This window comes from Cebidichthys violaceus, unplaced genomic scaffold (genome assembly GCF_023349555.1).
Source record: "Cebidichthys violaceus isolate CVI_PGR_0920_01 unplaced genomic scaffold, fCebVio1.0.p SCAF_10, whole genome shotgun sequence".
Taxonomy (NCBI): Eukaryota; Metazoa; Chordata; class Actinopteri; order Perciformes; family Stichaeidae; genus Cebidichthys; species Cebidichthys violaceus.
In genome coordinates, this window is record NW_027176263.1 from 1298104 (window position 1) to 1306986 (window position 8883).

Here is an 8883-nt window from a genome sequence, read left to right on the forward strand (position 1 = left end):
AGACAGTATGAGAAAAAGAATGTGTTTTTTGAACATTAAAGCATGTAAACATGTTCTAGTGGAAACACAAAACACAAACCTGAAAATGTGCACAATATCTCCCCTTTAATTGTTTTTTGCATAGGCCTACTGGAATAGAAGTGTATACAATTAATTTAAAATCAGAAATTAAATTTGTACAGTTTTACATCAGCTGTTTTCTTTCACTATAAGTCCTGAAAACTATTTAAAAACCATATATACAATCAGCTTCTGACTGATGACATTTTACATTTTCTCTAGGCTCTTGTTTCTGGTTTGCTGTCTTGATGAAGAACATGAGTTGGGCTTTTGACTCTATAAAATAATGTTGTTGTTTTTAACCTTGACTGTTTCTCAGCAACACAATATTCAATATAAAGGAGAAATAATTTAGATTTAAAGCCAAGTTTTTTAGGGGCTTTAAATACAAACTGCTGAATGGAGAACACACCTGAAGACCATGGTGCCACAGTGACTGTGCCATGATAAAACTATTTAGATATTAAACCCATATATCATAAAACCCAACATCAGTAGCAATCATACGCTAAATAAATCAATATAAACTCTAAGATAGACAGGAGAGCTATAAAGAAATCACAGATGGAGATATGAGGAGGAAGAGGCAGACAGATGGTCATTTTCTTTCTGTTTTTATATCACACACTCAACACTGTAAATGTGTCATCTGTATGCCAGTGACTGTTTGACGCTGGATCCCGTAGCTCGCTCTATAGCACCAGACTGCTATTTGTGAATGTGTATCAAGCGCAGTTAATTTTTTTATTTCCTGTTCTTTATTAAGTCTACACAACCATTATGTTATTGAGTTCATAAGAGCAGCTGCTGTCATTATCATTGTTGTACTGTAGATGTTCTAGTTTTCCTGTTTTATTCCCTCTTCATTTCCTTTTCCTCCCTTTTAACTTTCCACTTTAACTCATCCTCTCCACGACTGTCTTATGTGTAGAAATCCAAAAGCTTACAAACTTATGTTTCCTGTTTTTGTCCATAATGTCTCTCTGTTTCACTGACTTTGTTTTTCATTAACCCAGCAGTTATAAGCGTTAATTAAATTTCCACTACGCACATACACTTACTGTATGTACACAGCATTGTTTGAGGCTGTGCAGTGTAACGTTGACACATATTAATAGAGTTAAAAGCTTAGCAAGTAACTGAGTTACTGATAGACAGATGGAGGGAGAGAAAGTGAGACTTTAACTTTCGATGCAGTCCAACAAAAACTGCTCACAGCAAGCGAGAAGAAAAACAACTGGCTCATCAACTCCAGCAACACCCACCCACGCACACATGATCGCACACAAAAGAAATGAAGTAGATGGAAAAGCATGAAAGCGCCTGTACCTCACAAGGTATTTAAAAAGACCCTTATTTCTCAACGTTAAATGTGAGAACAACACGTACAGTCAACACAAAAAAACGGGCAGAGACGATCACATCACCGAGAGTGTGAGAAGAAGAGAGAGAGAGGAAAAAGAGAAAGTCCATTTTGTTAAAATATGACTGAAGGGAGCCTAGATGACAAAAATTAAGACACAGCTGTCTGTCATCACGCAATCCCCTTCATTATTGTATCACGATCACCTGTTGTCTGCTGCCAGTATAATCATGTGGTGTAGCTTCATGGGCAACAGGTGCTCCAAATTAGATCATAGTTTGTAATTGCCGTTTAGAAGAATTGCCGTTCAGTTCATCTCTGCCCTCCCAAACCGTTACACATCACTGTTGAAAAGGAAACACGTCTTTATGGTTTGACACCACTGTGGTTAAGGGTCGGGTAAGTTAAGGCACACACACCTGCTCTGATAGGGTTAGTGCTAAGGGACCTGGGTCAACAAGGCTACAACTATAACCACATGGTTAAGGTCAGGGGACGACAATGTAAGTGATTAAAATAAACCGTTGCTAAATGTCAGTTGGAAACAGGAAATGAACTACGGTTTCACATTGTTTTGTTGAGCCATCCATCCACCTCGACCTCCTGCTCCTGCAGAGTTTGTGCAATCGACCAAACTAAAGGGGCTAAAGGCAGTTATGTGAGAAAATGAACCTTTAAATAAGGTTACTTATAGCCACTAGTGACGTGGATCTAGGGATGTCAAGTGAGGTTCCGACTGAAATATCTCTGTTACCAGATGGATTGAAAGAGGTTCACATTTGCTGAGTTGAGTGAAATGCCACTACTGATTGGATTATCATGACATTTGTTAATGTGTTCATTTGCGCCTTTGTAATACCTTTGGGTAATCCCTTAACTTTTCCAGCATCATCATCAGGTCAACATTTAAACTCATCCAATACTTTGTTTTTGACTAAATACAGACTATTAACATTCCCATTGCCTCGTACTTAGTAATAAGAAAAAAGTTAGCATGCTAACACGCTAAATTAAGATGGTGAACATAGTAAACATTGTACCTGAGTAAAGCATTGTCATTCTGAGCATATTATCATACTGATGTTAGCATTAAGGTATAGTGGAACCTCACAGAGCCGGTAGCATCGCTGAAGAGTCTTGATCTTGTTTAGATACCCGTTGGATTCTTAAATTGTATTATTTTTTTTTTGCTATATATGAATTTAAAAATGTTTTCAATCATTCAGCTGACAAACCAAATTAGTTACATAGAACATCCTTGCACAGGTCTGTTTATCTCGAGCTTTTACAAACGAGGTCATCTGCAAATGTCACATGAAAAACTGTATACTTCAATAATTACACCGTAACCAGAGCTTTTCGGTATGTCGGTGGCTGTTACAGCATACAACAGTGGCTGAGGATAGACTATGTGTGGGCAGTGAAGGGGGAAGGGCCACTCTCAGCATTACAGTACATTTAACTAGTAGTTATTGCAGACTAAAAGGGTCTGTAATCAATGTTATTTTGAGGAGAGTACCCACAGAGTGTACCAGCAAGCTGACACTCCTCTGCTGTCCACTTCTTCTGTTCAGCCTTTCATCTGTCCTCTCCTCCTCCTTAATCATCCTGTCCTTGCAACCCTTTTTGCCTCCTCTTTCCCATGAAACCTGCCTCCTCTAATTTCCCTTTGACTCTCTTCCCCCTTCTCTTTTTGTCCCTTATTGTTCTCTTTTGTATTAATAGATCAATAGGCCATCCTTCCAGTTTCTGCTCCTTTTTTTCCACCCTCTTTTGTCTTCATCCCTCTCTTCTCTTCTTCTTGTCTCTGCCTGTGTAATTACAAGAGCGATACAGCGCCCATCCGGAGGACAGCATGCCATTTACAACAGATAGCAAAGAGCATCTCAGCCTACACATTATCCCAAATTGATTTTTTTCACAAACACATACACAAATGCATGTATGTGAGTGCTTGAGTGTATATGGAGACACACATTAAGGTATCATATTCTTATATTAGAATAGTGATAGAGAAAAGCATTACAAATCATCACTAACTTAACAAACATTTGGCTCTTCAACATAATCTTTAGAATACAAACAATAATGCTCTTGTTTTGCATGCTTAAGAACTTTCAATATCTTTCAATTGACAAAAAAAAAAAAATCTCACCACACGGTCCACTCAATATCTGTTCTGGAGCTTTCAGTTATATCACATGATCTTCCTCAGAAGGTGGTGCAATTGTATTGAGATTATTTTTGTGAACGGCTGTTTCAAAAGGTCAAAAAGTAGAATTGAATCTCAATATCTTTCAAGTTTTAAATACAACTTGAATACGTTTGAGGGGGAATATCCTCCTCTGCACACTTTTGTGTCGACGCTGATGATATACTGGTAATAATATTATGGCACGAATAGGTTAACACATTTTTAAGAAGCAAGACCTGCTTCAAATGTCAACCAAAGAACTTACAATGACATATACAGTTATTAGTGGAGTAATGAGTGCTGCTACAAGAGGGTTTATTGGTTTACGTAAATGTGCAAGCTTTAAAAGGTCAAAGTTAATCTGTGAATTGAGTTCAAATCCTTCATGTCCCTGAGAAACAATGATTGGACATAAAGACATAATGCTTACCGTTGATTTGTTATCAAGCCTGTGGGCTGCAATTATTTTTAGTCTCATGTTTTCTTAGAGTTTGTTCAATAGAAATAAAATACATGGAAATGAAAAAGACACCCCCCCTCCCTTCAACTATTAACTCTGGAATTTTTCCCACAGAGGCATTTTTCTTTGGGCAACAGAAATATCCCATCATACTACACCCCTTTGAGTTTAAAAATGAGTGCTGTAAGTCATATACTATTTTTTCAGAGAGAAATACTGTTTGTTATATTTGTAGTTTAGCGTGTAGCAGGATTAACTCATCATGCTCTCCCTCTGTCCCCATTTGGCTGCTTTTGAAGCTTCCCCCTGTGGGATGGATGTGAAAAATGCAACAGCACGTTACACATGTGTGAGGTGCCATTTCAATGCACATGGTGAATTAGCTCCCCCTGTTGCTTGATTTACAAACTGTTCTTTTCACTGAACAATACAGCACAATGAGTACATTAGTGTAAATAGATTTTTTTTTAGTGAATGAATTTCAATTGTGAAAGCTAAAATTGTCATTTCAATCCATACAAAAAACTATGATATAAATGGATAGCGTGAGGATTATACATGAAGCACCTAACAATCCATAGAGTGTTTAATTGTTTAGGTTTAGCTAAGTTACTCTTAGAGAGTTTGAACCGTGAAGCTCAAAGATCCAAACGGACAACAGACATAAACAACTTCGGACATCTAATTTCCTGACTGCTCCACTCATGAGCATTTCCTGTAATTACAACTTTAACCATAAACACAGAACACTTCCTGTGGCAGCTGAAGACCAGCAAGATAACTGCAACTTCTAATATGAGTATTACCGGAATGTTATAATAAACTAATCAGACTGCAGAGCAAGTCGGCCCTCATGGAAAAGCAGTATATTAATAAACTTCATGCCTGTCGTAGAAGTCAGAGTAGGCGTGTTAGTCGGGTGGAGAGCGCCGCTGCAGGCTGAGTTTGAGGCTTAAACACTAAACATGGGCTGATAGGAAGTGGTTCTAACCACTGAAACAATATACAAGCCTGTATAAGGCCTCATGCAGCAAAACGGTGACAGTGACATTTAAGTAAGGCGCTGAGGATGCATAGCTGGTTAACACCGTGGCCAAAGTCTTACAATGCCTGTGAAAGGGTTATTTTAACAACATTTTGACACTTACCTACAAAAAAACCCCCCTTAATGTTAGAGTTAACACTAATTCACACACACTGATGTAAATTGAGTACAAATGTATGTACACTTTGATTTTATACTATCAGAACCTTTCAATAACCTTGGAATTGTTTGAAACATTCCTTCGCCTTCATTGATGTTCACAAACCAGTGTCTGGATATTCCAGTCACTGGTGTATTTAACCTAAATCCCCCTGTCACACCTTCTCCATTCAACCCATTGTGCGACTTGTGCGGTGCCTGATGAATTAGGTAGGTGTGTCATAATAGAAGAGTCAATATGTATGCAAAAATGTATTAATTATTGCTTTTTGTGATGATGAACTTCAATATTAAAGTCTCTTGTGAAGGAAAAAAAAAGAGCTCACTACATGAGATTCGGTGTTGTGCAAGAATAAATCATGAAACAAAGGAGACAACACTGTACATTATGAGTAAAGAAAGACATTTTGTGTGTTATATTATTAGTGGAATCCAAAGCAAAATGTGAGAGGAAGAGGACGTTTCTCTGTGTAGGAGAACAGGAAGCCACAGATGTTTTATTAGTCATAGAGATGCTGTCTGGCCAAGAACAACTAGTACAACTTGCTGTACCAAAAGAAATAAGAGACATTTTATATTGGCAAGGAAAGACAGGTGGTTTAGTTCTGATGTCGCAGCTGAAAATGAATTTGAATTTAAATAAACAAAACAGCAGCATCAGGTTATAGTTTGTTTTTGTGGTTTATCCTACCTGAGCGGGATCCCCGGAGCCTGAACAGCACTCTGGAGCGAAATCCGGAGGTGTCACTGAGGGAGCGGAGCCTGGGGAGAGGCCATGGGAGAGAAAAGTGCTTCATCTCCGGGTGGGAGTCCCCCTCCTCCTCTTCCATCTTCACCTCCTCTGTCAGGCCGTAGGACAGGGGTAGCAGATCCACAGTGTCAAGAAGACATGGAGAGAAAAAACCCTTATGTGATCCTCATTAACATCAGCAGCAGTCTGCCTATCACTCCTCCTGCTCAATCTGTTCTTCTGCAGCAGACAAAAAGTGTGTGAGTGTGAGCGTGAGCGTGAGCGTGAGTGTGAGTGTGAGTGTGTGTATGTGTGTGTGTGTGTGTGTGTGTGTGTGTGTGTGTGTGTGTTTCTATGTTTGTTACCGCCCATCGTCCCTGCAAGACAGGTTGACTTAGAAATGTGATCTGACTACAAAGTCAGGACCTGTGAAAGGTATTGGTGGCTGCTTGCTCATTATATCACTGACTGCTAAACTTGTTCTCCAAAAATGTCAAGTTTCTAAGTTTGAGTGGAGGCTAAATGTCACACAAATGAATGCACTGTAGGATATTTGCACAAAAATAAGGCAGATGCTATAAGCACCCAGGTGTCCGTAGCCAACAATGCCATTCACACCCGACCCGGGCACACATTAGATACTGTATGTGTATATGTAGTCTACTGCAGGATATGTAAATTGTTGCTAAACCTAAAGTAGTTTTGTTGCCTAAACCTAACCAAACTGTGACTGAAAACTGAAAATAATAATAATGATAATTAGTATTAATTATTATTACTAATACTAATACTAATAAGTATTATTATATTAACAATAATTAGAAACGTTTTTAATTAATGTCATGGCATTATCTTCAGGAAGTCTTCAGCTGTACCCCAACAAAAACAAAGTATTTATTAAATCTGTAGGAAAAATCTGAAAACAGATACAGAGGAACAGCAGCAGTAACGAGATGTTCGTGACATTGTGTAGATAGACACAAGTTTGCTTGCTTTAAGTAAGAGTTTCTTTTGTTAAAAATTGATGTTACGCAATGACAAAACGTCAACGTGCGATTGGAAATAGACAGACCTGCAGCTGCAGCTTTGAAACGTTAGATGTCGCTAAATCACCACTCTCCGGCGCAGATATGCTGCTCTTGACACCCCGATGCTTCATACTTTACACCTACGGTAGAGGTGATTCGAAGGAGGGAGCTCGCACTCCTATCTTCTTTTCCGGACACCAGAAAGAGTTTGATGTTCGAATGGAGCCGATCACAACAATTAAGGAACAGATGTTAACATCCAGACCAATTATTTGTTAATTATCATTATTGTTTTTTGTTGTTGTTGTTAATACAGGTTAACAGGCCTAATCCAAACTTAATACTAGGTCTGTGTGTCATGTGGCTTTATACCACATTGATGCATCACACATGCTGGCAGTTATCTGTCCTGCTTTGTGCTAGTGGTCACCTTATATAACAATGTGGCTCAGTCGCTGTTTGTATGGATTGATCTGCAGTATTGACTGTTGTTTCAGCTAATGGAGCTGAACTAGGCAGTCAACTTCATGGCGGAAGAAAAGAAAAGCATAAACATGTCCAAAACATTTCTGCAGCATAATCCATATTGAGCATCCTTGAACAATATGATCCACACAGTCATGTGTCCAGTTGCAGAACTGACTATATATATATATATACATATTATATATTTTTTTAAAGGTGTAGCCTATGCATACTTTCATGCATCACTGCCCTTAAGCAGCAGATTTTGTTGTGTTTGCACTTGGCCTATTATAAAAAAATAAGATAAGATAAAAGAGACTTTATTGTCCATGTGTCCCATGTGTATGCAACGCAGTACAATACATAGAGGAATGACTGTGTGTGCAAAACAAAAAAGAACGAATGATGCAACATTCAGTGGGAGTGAAGCAAACATTCAGATGACACATAAGATGCAAATGACATATGAAGTGGTGGTCCCGCTTAGTACCTGTGATGTAATCTTCAGTGTAGCATAGTCCTTTTATGGGGATGTTCATGTTTGTGCATAGCAACAGATGATCTGTGAACTTTGTGTCCATACACCGGCAAACATTTTGGAACATGGAGGTGGACAATGCTGCAAGAGCAGGTTTGTGATGAGTTTTTATACTTTTACTTTCATTTCTAGACTGTGAACAGGTTGGAACTGACATCAATTCCAAGCTGGCGTGCAACGTGAGGGTTAAACCTTTGGATAAAGGCTAAAATATTGGATAACCCAGATCACCCTCTCCCACCACCTACTGCAGGGACAGTGGAGCACTTTTTCCAACAAGTGCATCATCCAGCTCCGCTGTCACAAGGACAGATACAGGAGAACATTGCTGCCCACTGCAATACGACTCTACAATAAATCACCTCGGCTAAATCATTCACAAGACTATAACTCTGTTACACTGATGTTTGTTTGTTGTTGGTTAAAAATCATTGCACTACTGTTTAGTTAGTTAATTTAAACTTTGCACTACTGTTTAGTTAGTTAATTTAATCTGTGCACTACTGTTTAGTTTAGTTCATTAATGTAAACTTTACACTACTGTTTAGTTCATTAATTTAATATTATTCTATTTGTATATATTGTACATTTTTTATATTTAATATTTTTTACTCTGTTATTTTTTATTGTATATTTTGGCATTTTTAAATTTAATATTTTATACTCTGTTATTTTTATTGTATATACTGTGCATTGTTTTACTCTATTATTTTTATTGTATATACTGTGCATTGTTTTACTCTGTTATTTTTATTGTATATACTGTGCATTTTTTTTACTCTGTTATTTGTATTGTATATATTGTGCATTTTTATACTCAATATTATTATTTTTGTACTGT